The sequence below is a fragment of the Lagopus leucura genome, unplaced genomic scaffold (genome assembly GCF_019238085.1).
Source record: "Lagopus leucura isolate 7727_CA_CO unplaced genomic scaffold, USGS_WTPT01 Super-Scaffold_100157, whole genome shotgun sequence".
Lineage (NCBI taxonomy): Eukaryota > Metazoa > Chordata > Aves > Galliformes > Phasianidae > Lagopus > Lagopus leucura.
In genome coordinates, this window is record NW_024962334.1 from 17092743 (window position 1) to 17108343 (window position 15601).

Below are 15601 nucleotides of genomic sequence, written 5' to 3' on the forward strand. Positions count from 1 at the left end.
TTTTCAAGCTTTTTGAATTTCTAGAAACAAGAAACAATTAGCTGTACAATGAAAGAGTGTAAAAGTTTTCCGGATTTGGAAAAATCAACTGTAATTCGGCGCTGACCTCCTGCACAGGATTATTTATTTGAGCGTTTCCTAAGAGCAGCTGCAGTTGTACGCACGACATCATAAAGGATTCATTCTCACCACAGTAATTCATTATAAACACCCTTCATTTCTTGCAGGTCCCCTCCAGTACAGTATTATTTCCAGAGTGCTAAGGAGCTCAACCATCAGAAACTTTTGTTAAATGGTCTGCACAGAAATACAGCAGAATTATTGCAGTTTACATAGATCCTTTTACTCTTCTCCCTTACCACAGTATTTGAACCTCTCAGAATAGCATTTAGTTACAATAAAAACTACATCTGAAAAGCAAGATGCAGATTTACAAGAAGGAAATCATGGTTGAGAAACTTTCATGAGGAAAAAAGTGACTGATAGGAGCAGTCTGTTTCCAGGGCTACCAATGAACCACATATTATGTTTTAGATGGTTTCCTAGGAAAATAATTCTGAGAATCACATCATCTATGTGCGTCTTTTTATACATATTCCTCCTAACTTTAGAACTTATTTCTTGACTTCTATTAGATCAGTTAATAGAGTAGATAGTTAGAAAAATAATAGATACCAGTCTGATTATAAAAACAGCTTAATTCAAGAGTTCAGACCTCCTCAGATCCCTCAATCAATCAACAAAATGCAGCTCTACTGGAAACCACCTGTCACTAACTGTGTGACAGATGCAACTGATTCCAAAGCAGAGAAAAGATGCCACTGCGTTCCATCTTTCAGAGACAAGTAAAATTTCAGCCCAAAGAACTTCTCCCCTTTATTCTGTCTTCACCTAAATGAGAAGGACATACAGCACTGCGATGTAAGCATCTGAGCCACCTGTCATTAATGCCTATTGTTCAGAACTCCTTGTCAGACATTACAGCATTGCCAGGAACTCCTGTGGATCCATTAAAAAAAAAAAAAAAAAAAAAGAGAAGGTATCACATCTATGTATCAAGCCCTGCTCCAATATCTGCTTCTTCAAAAACAAAGCTCACTGCAGCTACGGAGACTGAGATTTGTTATCTCCCTTGGGCAAGAAACCACAGAGAGGTTTATCTTATCTGAGTATGGCCTGCTGTCTCCCCACAGAAGATACTGGTAATTTTAAGAGAGCAGGAAAGGTTATAGAAATGACCTTAGCCTATGTCAGAATTCCTACTGTGGTAAACAGGTGTTTCTTTCAGTGTTGGAAATTCATGTATTGCCCGAAGTGCTTAAAACCAGCTATGTACTATTCATCCTCTTTTTCTACCAAGACTGCTACTGTAAAATACATCTTAACAAAGCCATGCATCCCACTGGCCTTGGCAGGAGCTGACAAGTGATGGAAGGGCAGAAGAAAGTCAGAAAATTCAATTTTATTATGGCAATCTTTCATCAACTTTGTATTAGAATACATGAATTAAACCATAAGATTTCAGAACGCAGTTATTTGCGTTGATACAGTCAATCTGTATTCATTTTCCCAGGGGGACCCAGTTGAGTAAGAGGTTAACCTAAGTGTCACAGGTTTCCTGTTAAAATAATACCAAAGGCCTTAAGGCTCCTTAAGTTTTGCCTGGACTTGCCTTAGCCTGCTTGGACAGGCCTCTCTAGCTGCAACAGTTAATGATCCGGTGATCACTCCCTACTGTTTTGGATCTTGGTCAGCTGCGGAACGAAACGCCATTTATTCTTACAGAAAACAGAGAGCAGTAACAACTAGACAGCTTGTGTAGAATAAAGAGCCTATGACCAGAACATCAGAGAACAGGGTAGATGCTAGAAACCGTGTGTCAAGACTTCAACAATACATAATTTGAACTGTGTTACTGTCCTAAACAGACTAATAATTCTGTCATAAAACTGCTGATTTTATTTTCACTGTCAAAAAATTGGTGGCTTTGCATGTAAGGTGTTCCTTTAACCCATAACACGATTTTCAGTGCAATAAACTGGTTAGAATTCTGTAAGCTGGATGAATCAATTGGCAACGCTTCCCTTCACACTAGTGATTATCATCCCACATACAAGTAAATAACCTCCTGATGCTTAGTGAGCTATTTATTGTTATGTGATAGCAAGCAAAACTTACCAGTACACACCTGTTAAAATTTACCAAAAAAAAAAAAAAAAAAAAAAAAACACCCACAAGGCAAGTTCAAAAAGTTGATGAAATATGGTTACTGCATTTCCCCTAAACTTTCTGGAACAGATATTGATTGTTGGAGTCCAGCTTTCAGTTACTTGCATCAAACCTCTTTAAAAGATCTATTTTTTTGACTCCTGGCAAATCAGTCACTCCTTTGAGAAGGTGCTGGAGGTCAGGCAACCCAAAATGAGTAATCTGACATCATCACCACTTCCTACACAAAGGTATTTCTGAGTATCTTCAACCGCAAAGAAATCTTGCAGGATTGCAACCCTGAAAGGTAATTTAGTTCCTAACTAATTAATAGTCCCTGAGACAATATCATAACACCAATGTTTTATTTCAAGATACATGAAAGCATAACCAAAAATTCCCACTGCATTTAGCTGTACAGTTGCAGATGTACTACACCTATAGAACTATCATACTAGTTTTTCTCTCATAAACCAGATTGCAAAAATGATATACAGAAAAAACAAGCATATTTTATGGATGCATGCAGGAACATTACTCACTGGTTTATAAAACTTTGGCAGCTAAAAAGAAATGTTTACACAGTCAACTTTCACGGAGATCTATACTATATACTAATAGGACTATAATTCCACTTGAGATTAAAGTAAATTCTGCATTCAAAAACACACTTCATGTATACACAGAACTTTATGAAACAGAACGCCTGCCATACTCACCCTTTTTGTCACATATACAACTGAACAGCATACACACTAGCAATATAAGGCTCCTTAAAAAGAACAGACAGACTTCACACTCTGTGAATCCTGCAGTTTGGAGAAGTCATAAAAATGAGTAAGTGGATGGAAACTAATGCAAATAGCAAGACTGCACACACATCTGTCTTTAGCTGGTTCCAGAAACAAACCGAACAGCTGAAACCAAAAGGTAAACAGTTGTTAATTTGTTGGATGTTTCCAACATCCAAAGACTCTAAGTGTCAGTAAAATGTTCCAAATTTACACAGCATCTCTAACTCAGTGTATGGCATTAATTTGTTTTAACTTACTATAAATGTTGTATGTAGTCCAAAGTCTGAGGAAAATGGACAGGCTCATTTGCTGTCAGCAGATAAAGAATGATAAATAGCATGGAGAATATAGAGATAAAATTCAGCAGTATAAAAGACAAGGGGTTCAATCATATTCTTTACTTCCCCATCAGCTCCCTAACACATAGCAACAGATGTTAGTAGTATTTTTTTAATATGTTTTGCCTTGGTTTCTTTGTATGTTGCCACAGCAGGTTAGTATTTACAGAAGCCTCGTAGCTTGTTACGGTCATAACATTCACCTGGTAATCTTTTCTTGTCGTTGCTGCTTTCTGAAGACAGTATTTAGATAAATGACTTCTGTAACCACAAACTAGTTTATGGAACTTGCCTAATTCATTTGGTTCCCTTTGAAGAATGACATTTCCCACAAGAATGCATGATCCTTACATTATTACACATAATTACACCTTTTTTATTATATTCTTATTCAATAATATTATTCACCATTTGATAATTATGTTGCTAGCATATCCAGTTCTGATTTTCTTATTTTATTAAAATTAGAGTAGAATAAGGAAGTCTGGTCAAAATTCCTAATTTTCTAGGCAAAGTGCACTGAAGTATGTTTTGAAACCAACTTTACTGCTACTAACTTTAAACATGCACTGTGTGTCAAGAACTAAATAAGGATGCAGAAGTCCAAATTTTTTTTAAATTAAATAACTTAGATTGCTTTCTACAATTTCTACTTATAGATGGTTATGGATGTCCACAGAACAAATAAAAAATATTTCAGGAGCTAAGGTAACTATGAGAGAATAAGCATTCCATGACTTACTATTCCAACTAAATAAAGACAGGGGTAATATTGTTTGCTCTTCCCTTAAACTGCATAAATAAATGCAAAGTGCTAACAACACTAAGATACTTCCTGCTGAGGGCTCACCACTGCAAGAGGGAACGAGGGGAAAAAGAGGGGAAGAAAGGTAATTAACACAATGAAGAGTGACAATTATTCTTTATTAGGAGTTATATTTACCAAAGCTTTGCTAAACTATCAAACATTCAGTTGGCTACACTAATGCATGTGAATTTTCCACAGGGCAAGAAAGGTACTTGAATTCTGGAGAATTAAGACATGGAGAGACTTGTTCAGTAGAACAATCCACCACTGCATAACTGTATTCTACCAAAATAGTAGAATTCTACTGAAACTACTTAAGACTTCTTTTCATATCTTAAAACTGCTCTCTTAATTAAAATATTATATGCTCTTGTCGGTTTCATCTAGACACCGATACTGTCAAAGTACCCTGTTCTACATCTCTTCCTTTCATGTTCTATGGAGGCAGACATGTTGCTTGCTCAGCACGTCACAAACAACAAAAACAGACAGTGATTCTGTTTTCCATGACCTACTGTAATGAAGGATAAACAGGGCTGTGTTTCTTCACCCAGCTGCAAATGTTCATGAAATTTACAGAAACTAAACTGTGTCTGAGACCTCTATTCTGCAATCTTGTCAGGCAAAACCAGCTAGTGGCAGATAGGTGCAGCAAATCACATCTTCAAGAGACTTGGCTAGAAAAGTGATGTTACCATATAAATATAATTAACTTTTATAAACCCTTATCATATAAACATAATTAATTTTAATGAATACATGTGAGAATCTTTGGAGTAAGTTTCCATATCAGTGTAACTAGTTTATTATATATCTCCTTGTCTTTCAGCTGATTTTTTTTCAGGTAACTAAGGAGGTGTGATCTTTCTCACAACCATTAAAGGCAAAACACATTATACAAGAAATACATTCCAGCTACCATTTAAATTAAAAAAAAAAAAAAAAATCATCTTAAGGATTTACTTTAATATCCTAAAATGCTAAAAAAAATAATAACAAATCAAATGAATTTTCCATTCTCTGAGCATTCCAGACAGGAAGAACATATGAAAGAACAGCCTCGTCCTAGCTTTGTGAAAACCAAATAATTGCTTCTATATGACAGAAAAGACTACATACTTGAAGAAAATACAGTACAAAAGTGTGTTTTCCCATTTATCAAACATACTGCAGTGCTTATACAGGAAGCCATGCTGCCACACAGAACTTCCTAATTTGTTTACTTCACTAGAGGCACTCATGTTTCAAACTAATTTGCACTGTTCTCTAGTAGAATCACAGCTTTATATTTAGCTAACTTTAAAAGCCTTTTGCTAAGATTATATAGAACAGTATATTCTCTTTATGTCATGTTTTTGGAAGGAACTAGCCAAGCAAGCCTGTGGTATTGAGAAAATCATTTGTAGCAGATGCCATCAGTTCACTAGAAAAATATACTTGAGTCCTTTTGTTTATAAAATCTTTCACCAAAACCCACTGAGACCATCAGCAAAAATTTTGGCATGATTATCAGAGTTTAGTTCAGCATAGATAGAAAAAAGCACAGCTCTGGAACCAGTTGTGAAACAGCTGACTCTATACATCTTTGGCATACTGGTAGTAGAGGAAAAACTGATTGTTATGGTTTCCAATATTTGGTATTAAAAAATATATATTAAATATTACATTAAAACAAGTGAAAACTCATCCCTGAAAGTTTCCCTCTCATTCGAAAGTAGTAATATGTTGGGGTTTTTTGTTTTGGTTTGGTTTGGTTTGGTTTTTTTTAAGTGTTTTGTTTGTGGGTTTTTTCTTGTTTTTGTACTATTCTGGCCTTCTTTTTATTTTTAATATTAAAATAATCTCTTATTCACATCTTGCTTGAGTCCAAAACACTTCAGCAGAAATAGAAAAAGGACCTGCTTCTACAACAGGATCAAGCTATGACTCTCGTTCATAATATATCATGTTGTATGCAATAGAAAAGTATAATGGAACAGTAATGATTCCGCTTCGGAGAGAAGGCAAATGTAGGGGTGTCTGGGTGTGTATGTGTTCATAAATGCAATCACACAAACATGTAACAGTAAAGGGGAAGGGAGAACAGTCATCCTCCATAGTTTCGACTTCAAGAAGAAACAGTGTCCTTACTGGCATGCGCTTTGTTCTCGATCACATCTATGATAAAAATATATGATTGTGTCTAAAATTAACAGCAATTTTGCATAAAATTTGTCAGATGTAGAAGTGCCCTGATTTCTGGGTAACAGGCTTTCAAAACTTAATCAAAACATAGTTCAAGCCAATTTTTCAGAACTTAGATTTAGCTAAGGTAATTACCCAGGTCTGTAGATTATGGGCAGTTTGAAGGCATAACCTCTTTTGCTGGCAGAGTAGTTCAAGTATTTCACTAATGAAGGAAGGCAAGTTTGAGTGTTTGCACCTCAAAGTATTGGCTTTCAGTCATACTGCAGACTGAATAAAGCATTTTGGGAGAAAGCATGGGTGGTATTTAGAGCACTGAAATAAACACGAGATGAGAACTAGGTGGATTTGCTGGCTGTATTACAGGTTGCTGTGCTCCCTCAAAGACAAGCAAATAATGTAATGTTAACACCACATATCAGAGACCTACTGAGAACAGCATGATACACTTTTCAATCCAATTCGTTTAACTGATTTTTATTGCAATTTTTCTAAACTCTGTGAGTGTATCCCACCCAGAATGCGACTATGGTAACCCTATCCCCTGCCAAGTTTTATTTCAGAATAGTAACACTGTATTGAAACCTTAAGGTGACAGTGTTAACATATATTCTTGTGTACATTTACATAATGTACACATATCTAAACATATGCATACCTCTCCATATACTTTTGCTTCTGAACACAAAATAGCTGATCTGAAGGCGCTTCAGTTACAAGTCACTATGTCTTCTATTTTATACTGAAGTACGTTTTACCTGCAGTCCAAAAATCTACTGTCTTCTCAGCCTGGCAAATTATGAGTTGCATGAAATTTCCCATTTCAAGGCCTCACACCAAGAACAAAATCTCATAAAATCTACAGGAAAAAGTCCAAAGAAATAATGAAAGAAAAACACCAAATCTTTAAAGACAAGGACATACCACAATATCACACTTGCTATTTTTCTTGGAAAATAAAAGCAAATTGTCTTATCCACGTAATATTACAAAGATGTTTACAGATACTAGCAACTTCAATACTTTATTACACCAAACTCTTCTGACTCCACTTGGCCATGGCTTTTCACACTTAATGAGTCTTGTAAGAAACTAATTATGTTCTGATTTACAGAACCCCAGGAATATAACACTCATTCTACATCCTTTAATAGCTTACATATCTTTGTTTTAGAACTTCCTTTAGCCACTCTAACATAAAATACAGTATTCTGGATTTTCAGTGCCAGGCACCTAAGCAAAAATTGTCTCAGCAGCCCTGAAATTACACTAAAGCCATCTAGTTCCAGCAACTTCTGGAATGTATTTAACTGACCCTGTGGTTCACAGTCTCCATTGTCTTCCTCATGAAACTCCCTAGGAAATTTACCTTAATATTGGATGAGTTTTATTCCAGGTGTTTTTGTCCTTGCAGACACCACAACATTTCCATGGTAGGGCAGTATACATCCTAATAATCACGAAGTAAAAACCTCAAATTATTGATCATTTCCCGACTGCAGTGCTGACTGACATGAAATTCCAGCACTTTATGCTTTCCAATATTGTAAACCAATTGCTCCTCAGCAACAGAGGATAAGACAATCTTTTATTTATTAATTCAGTGATAACACGAAGTTAGAAAGCAAGTTCTTTAGTCAACAGCAAGGACGTGTTTCTTTTTCTGTTAATGCTACCATAGCTTGCCAGGAAAATTTCCACTCATTTTGCAAAAGCTAGCTAGTGTTTTTCATTTAAAAGTATTTGCCAAGTCCTCAGCTTACAAGAGCCTTCTAACTACCATTCATAGGGCCATTGATCGTACCACAAACATTAATTAATCAACCACTGCAATAAAAATTGCAAAGAAAAAGACAGCTCTCAGAACATGTATTTTAAGTTTACAGCCTTTACTAAACATGTGTTCACTAAAATTAGCTTGGAAAAGCACTGGGCCAAAAAGAGTTTAAGTACAGTTTATTCTCTTTCCTTTTGCAGCTGTTTTAAGAATAGATTAAAAAACCTTCCTGGTCCCTTTTCAGGCTACGGGGTTCAACTAATAGAAAAAACAGGCACAAGGAGTTTAGTAAGGATTCAGTAACTGAAAGAAGGAAAACACCAATGCAAAAAACTACTTCGATTAGGCTACAGTTGGGGATCATGGTTTAGGAAATGACTATAGAACAACACAAGGATCAGACTTACATTACTGTTCTATTCCAACAGGAAAAGGTCTCCCTAAGAGAGAAAACAAATTGACATCTATAGATCCCATGGAAGTAGTCAAGCAGGGAAATTATATCAGACTAACATAGCTATGCTTAAATGTCCACCTATTTGCCTGTCTTTACCCGTTACCACCTGTTAAAGTCATTTTATTCCAGCAGCTTTCATAAGTGTTGGCGTGAGGAGGAGACTGAAAATAGTACTTCTAACTAGAAAGAGTGGGCAAAATTAAGCTGTTTTTCATAAGACATTGACAAATGGCATATCTGTAAATTCCTATACAGCTACCTCTTAAAGAATGGGATTTAACCGGAGAATTCTCCAGTTGTTGTATACTTAGAATAGAGCTTTGAAAAATCTTAAAATCTGCACTGAATCATGTCTTAGATGTAGATTTTTAAGTAAAGTGTGTTCTACCCTCATCTTCCTTTATTTTTAAGCCTGTAAAACCATGGCTGCTGACCTGACAAACTTCTGTAAAGCACCTTTGACCACTGTCTCACCTTTAGACCCAGTAGATTCAATTTCCAATTTCATTTTCACCAAAATGGAAAAGATGCATTTAATGAGTTCCAACAATAGTCTGTGGTTTGACTGAAACCATTTAACACTATCGCTTCCAGGTACCAAGATGCTTCCTGTGCAGGCAAGAACCTGGACACTTCACCCAAGGACATTTTACATAGACTACCACTACTGATAAACAGTCTACAGATGGATTTAGGATCTTACGGTCTCGGTATACATAGTTAATCCACTCTGAAACTTGAGTAGTTGCAGCAGATGGTAATCAGAAATCTCTCATCAGCCCCAGAATATCCTCATGGTACATCATCCTATAAATAAAGCATATCCTTTTTCCCTTGGACTGTGGAATTGATTATGAATATCAGAATTTTCTCTGGATTACAGAAAGCTCAGAAAGCTACCATGCTGAAATTACTCACATCTTTTTTTTTTTTTTCTAGGGTTTTTGTTGTCTTAAATCAAGAAGCAAATGCAGTTTTGGAAAACATAGGACTAATTTGAATGTTTACACTATTTGGATTTTATACTATTATTTCTAATAATGGTACAAAGGCAGTTTTGAAGGCAAGTTTTGTCTTACTGCTACATTGAGTCATTTGTGAGTTTTAAAGAATTGTGGCCCACTAAGAATAAAAACACTGAAAATTGATGACAATTCAAAGAATAAATTAACACTACACATCTAAGAATTAGTGCTATTTATTCAAGGCAGAAAATGATACATTTGAGGTTTGATCACTGTTGATAGATAATGAGATACATAAAACCAATTATATGTTTCGATTTGTTTCCAAACAACTTCAACACCAATTCAGCATGAGTTTAACAAACCCATTTTTTTTGTTAATTTTGTTAAAAATAATTAATTAATTAATTAATTTTGTTAAAAATAATTTTGTTAAAAATTATTTGTTAACCCTTAACAAATAATCAAGCATTATTACTCCCTAGTTTAATCTTTGTCAGGGGAAAAAAAATCTGACTCAAAATACTGGATTCTTATCAGCTAGTAACAAATTCCTTACACTGTCTATATTGTCTTCTGTTAATTTCTGTCTATTCCATTGCACATAAAAGTATGTGTCTCTTATGTGTTTGTGCCCTTCAAATGCTTCTGAAAAATAAAACCTGAAGCCAAAACTTACATCACCACACTATGATATGCTCTCAACTTTCCTATCTAACTATCAGTAAGTAAGATTTATTTCTTCCCTTTAAATTTTTCAAATGAAGGCATCATTCTGAAAATCTAGAAAATGAATGTGGCAAAGTGAACAGCCTTCATTGCTTCTTCTGGCAACACGTTCCAAGTTCTGAGATTTCCTCAGCTGCAGGGCCAAAAAGGGACCTTATTTTCACCCTCTCTAAGGTCATAAAAGTTTCTGAAGAAGAACATCAGTATCAACATTCCACACTTAATAGGAACTTTCTCTCTTGAAACATTAAAATATATATATATATATATGTGTGTGTGTGTGTGTGTGTATATACACAGATTAATCTTTGGATATATATGTATATATATATATATATACACACATACATATATACAGATTAATCTTTGGAAATATATTTATATTAGCAAAACAATTCACTCAGACAATACCATCCAAAAGCATGCAACAAAATGTGATCCATCGCAACACGTTGCAAATGGTTAGACTTATCCTGATACATCTTTAAAAAGCTAACACCTGATCAAAACTGAACTTCAAGTTCTAATTTTTAATGAAGATACTTAAGTATCTGTATTAAATGAGAAGATTTCTACTACAGACCTTAATTACAATGGGCTACCCTGATTTAAATTCATTCATGTATACTTGGGAAGTTGAGAACTAATTCCCTACCCATCTTTCTATCATTATCTTGTTTACTACCGTGTCAAATTCATGTCTACAGTACTAAGAGCTACTAATAGATAACACTAGAATTCTCTACTTCCAAGGTTCATAGCAAAGCAGGCAAGATATTGGATATGAGCTGCAAGGATAACTTTCAAAACAATGCCTTATCTATTATATAGATTAACATAATAAGAGTGACTTCAAGTCATACTTGCAATTTTAAGTATACATACACTGAAAGGAAAACAAGAAAAAACAAGGAGAAAAAAAAAAAAAACAAACAAAAAAAACAAACAAGAATACTGAGATGCCAATAGGGCAAATACAAATATTTTTGAAGCTTCACTACATTAAAAAACCTTGACAGTATACTTACATAAACACATTACAAAACCAAGCTGCTAATGTTAGAGCTGCATTCTGTGGCCATCATTATTTACAATCAGTGCAAGCTGCTGCATTGTAATTAACTAATCTCTGTTAGTAACATACTCCTATTTCTAGCTGCCATGCTATACAGCCTAAGTAAATGCTAACAGTTACTGCAAGCATACTGACCACAGAATTATCTCTGCAAATTTATTCTGCTCTTGGGTGAAAGATTAAAACTATTTGCACACATTTTGCTAATTCATAAAGGCCAGCCGGAGGAAGAGATACAGCCTGTATTCTATCCTCCAGGTTTTGAATAGAAGTGGATGCAAAACTGCACCACTGTATGTTGTGACAGTGCCTATAGACTCACAGTTAAGGTAAGCATGTGAACACAGTAATTAGAAACTGCCCATCACAGAGTTTCCAAAAATAACATAAGAGTCCATAGGGCTTCTTTTGTATTCTATAAACTGATAAACAAGAAACAGACATAAACATGTCTTTCAAAGTCAGGAATTTTATTGAATAATGAGCTACCAGATCCTTTGGTATCAACTCTTGCACAGTTACACTCCTTCTCATTGCTGACAGGGCAAAGAAAATGAACATCACAGAGAGAATAAGGATAGCATTCATAACTAGAAGCAAGAGTCCTTGAGGGACTTTACCACTGGGAGTGGTAAAAGCTGGGGAAGTCATAAATAAATTGAAAGCAAAACAATCGATCCATGGAGAAGTGTGAGCAGCAAGAAGGTATTTCATCACTGCAGCAAGGGGCACAATGAGGACAACCAAAGCAAAACAAATGGCACTGGTGAGAAAGATGACAAACATCATTTTCATTTTCTATGTTTACTTCTACTAAGAAATCAAATAAGATTCTCAGAGTAGAAATTAAGAAATTAGTCATGATTTGATGAAAAGCAAAATGACAGGAGACTCAGAGGTAGAAATTAAGTATCTCAGATTTTGTGCAGGCTGGTGAAGATGGAAAAACAGTTCTGCTTCATCCGGAAGATGATGGAATTGGAGGAAAAGGCAGAGGCAGCCTGAAGATGTCTTCAGAAGGAAAGGAGGGGAAGAAAGGGAGAGGGTGATGACTTGTTAGCAGTGTTCCACACAGTACCCAAAAAAACCCTTGGGCCACTTTTTACTGGAAAACAACCCAATAGCAGGCTGAAACTCAGTTTCTAGAAACTGTGTTCACAGAACAGAGATAATAGCACTTTCCCAGCACTGAAGTCCCTTGTGAGGTAAATGTACTGACATTAGCACAGTGCTGCTCAAACACATTGAGAAATGGGAAAGAGGAACGCTGGAACTTCTATTCCTTGAAGTAAATACTCGCTAATAATCAGTGGTTCTGTACATGTGTATCTTAACTGAGTAATTCTGGAACTAAAGAAGATAAAGACATCTGTAGTTTACCTTTTTTTTTTTTTTTTTTTTTCTCTCTCTCTAAAGGGAACATTCCTATTGCGACAAGAGCAAACAACATTAGGGAAGTTACGCTACTAATGGGACATATTACTGCCTACAAGAGTACAAATCTTTCTATAAAACGATTCTGAAGGCATATTTGTATATTTGTGTGTATATATATATATATATATATATATATATATATATATAAGCTTGGATTATTTTCCTATTATTTTCCTGCATTTTATTAAGAAATTGGTCCTCCAGAATACTGCAAGCTCTCTGATAAAGATTCAGATGAAATGGACAAGTCACATTTTTTGTTTCAACTGTCCTCAGATGACACATTCCTGCCATTTAAAGAGAAGGCTTTGCTCATGTAATTTTCTGTGAAATCAATATACTGAAATTCATTTGCAACTTTCTGTTCCTGACTTGAAATCAAAAAGGCAGTGCTGTTTGGTTGACCACAAGATCTAGACAAGTTTCCATCTACAAGCAGGTACAAGAGGAATCGCAGGAGGCAGCTACTCAGCGTCACATCTGCCTAGGCAATGAAAAACAGAGTGACATTTAACTCATTTGCTTGAACCAGCAAGCACTGCCTTTTATGTCAAGTCTTAGTTTGAGAATAGCACAGGTAAAAATCCTCTAATAAAACACAGGAAGTTAATTTTTTACTTTTACTGATACAACCCTTGCAGTATTGTATTTTTTATGAGCTATGTAACAACTGCTTACTTCTACTTTAGTGAGTGCAAAGTGCTATGTTGACACAGGTTGGCCTTTTCATTTTAAACAAAAAAATCCAATTGGGTCTTTAACTTTCTGCATCATTTCACACTCCATTTGATCCTTCTTCTATTAAACACTATCTTTTTCTTAAATTTTAAAACATTGAATAAAAAAAACCCTACTTTCCACTTGCAAGACTGAGAACACAGTAACAGTTGCAAGTACTAGAATCTGGTAGAAAGAACATAAGCTCTTTAAAATGCCTTTATTCCCCACCACCACGAGTCCCCAGCTTCTAGATTAGTACCAATTAAGAACTGGTATGTTCTTCTTACATTCTATTTAACTTTGGCACGTTTTGTATGTTAAGCTACAGCGAAAAGGAGTTTAATAATAATATCAAGGAAAACCAACAGCAAAACCAAATAAATGTGCTTATTTCAATTTATATATTTTTTAATAGTAAAACATACTTGTTCCATCATTAGCAGTTCAGGTACTCTTCTATCCTTAAATCTTAAAACAAGAGTAGTTTGTCATTCTTGTTTGAATGGGCTTGTTTTCCTCTTGTTTTAATAGGGCTAAGTTTTCCTTAACAACACACTAACAGAAAACCCAACTATTTGGCGTTTCAATAACAGCTGACCAAAACGTGTTTGGCAGCGGATGTTTGCACAGCAATCCTTTCTCTGCAGCTTCTATACTGTTTGAATGAAACATGGTCTACAGCTGACATTTCATCTTCTACAATACTACAGCTAGAGAGAAAAGCAGCCAGAGGATAAATCCAAATCTTGGCACTGCCTCTTCTTGTTCATAGTGTTAACGCTGTGCTTCTTTTTAATCTTTTCTCCTTAACGTGTTTCAGTACAGACAACACATGGATATTTCTGGCAGTGGCAAACTCAATGCCAAGCTCAGGAATTTATTTTTCCATCCATAAGGGTCCAGTCTGCTGCTGCCTGTTGCTCAGCCTTTCTGTTGACCTGTTAGCCTGTTCAGCCCCTGCATGCAAGGCTGCTACACTCTGTAGCAAACCAATGTGCAAGCGCTTCTATAGCAAAAGGGCTTTCTTTCCAATTCCTGTTTGTGCCCACAAGAACCTGAGACACTCACACAAGGAGCTCTGCAAAAATAAGTAAAATTAACACTGTGTTGTTTTGTAAAATACTTAAAGAAACACTGGAGAATGAAAAACGTACATTCACACACCGATGTGCATGTTAGCTGGCAATCTGCTGATGGCTACAGAAAATAGTAATAGATACACGCCAATTTAATTAGTGCTAATTTAGCACTTGGTGATCTTTCACTTAATTCAAAACCATTCATGTACAAAATTGCACCTATTTGTGCCAAAGCAGTCAGTTACAGGCAAACGCTTAATGTCAAGCTTCACATTTCCTGCCAGCATTTAATACTTAAGATTTTTAAAACCCCACATACATCGAGGAACAACTGTGAGAACCAAATATCACTGATTTTCTTTATATAAAGACAATAAATAATAATAAATTTAATAAATTTACAGTTTATAAATTGTACTGAATCAACCGTCTAAAGCTGGATTTTACAGAAAAAAACTACACAAGAGTTTTCAACTACCGTTGATTTAAGAACCTGTTCTAAACATCTACCTACTGAAAAAGAATAACAAATGATATTTCATCTAGTTTCTCAAACTGACTCCTCATAAGCTAATTACCTGTATAACAGAGGAAATCAAAGTAGTTGGGCCAATGAAACAACAACTATGATCATCTCTTAGCAGTTTTTGTGTGACAGTTTTTTCCCAAATCATGAGTACTGTAGTTTGCAAGCCACAGCACATTCTCTTTGAATTCAAGATGAGTTTTTACCAGCTTAGGAGCAATTAACTGCTTTCAAATGTTACTAAAATGCTAGTACCTTATCAGACTTTCTGACCCACACATCCTAGATAATTCCTAAAAACTGACATATACTTGCTGAAATCATAAGGAAGTTCGGTGTGATGGGAGGAATATGAGATGAAAGTGAGAAATGATCAAAGGCCCTCTCTATTAAAATTAAACTCTTTACTTCAGCATAGTCAAGAAGATTTTCACGCTCTGTCACTGAGAAGAACAAATTCACGTTCTTACCCAAATGACCATGGTCTGGTGCACTGTTTTTTTT

General features: G+C 35.4%; 1 protein-coding gene across 2 annotated transcripts in view; it reads right to left on the bottom strand.

Annotated features, from left to right (window-relative positions):
- The window catches only part of PLCL2 (phospholipase C like 2), a 97715-nt gene that overhangs the window by 62991 nt on the left and 19123 nt on the right, over window positions 1-15601 (bottom strand). Inside the window, exon 2 of one of the 2 annotated variants that reach the window (XM_042888626.1) lies at window positions 12232-12346. The exons of the other annotated variant lie outside the window; for it this stretch is intronic. The gene's annotated coding sequence lies outside the window, so the exon portion shown is untranslated. The remainder of the gene's footprint in view (window positions 1-12231; window positions 12347-15601) is intronic. 2 annotated transcript variants of the gene reach the window in all.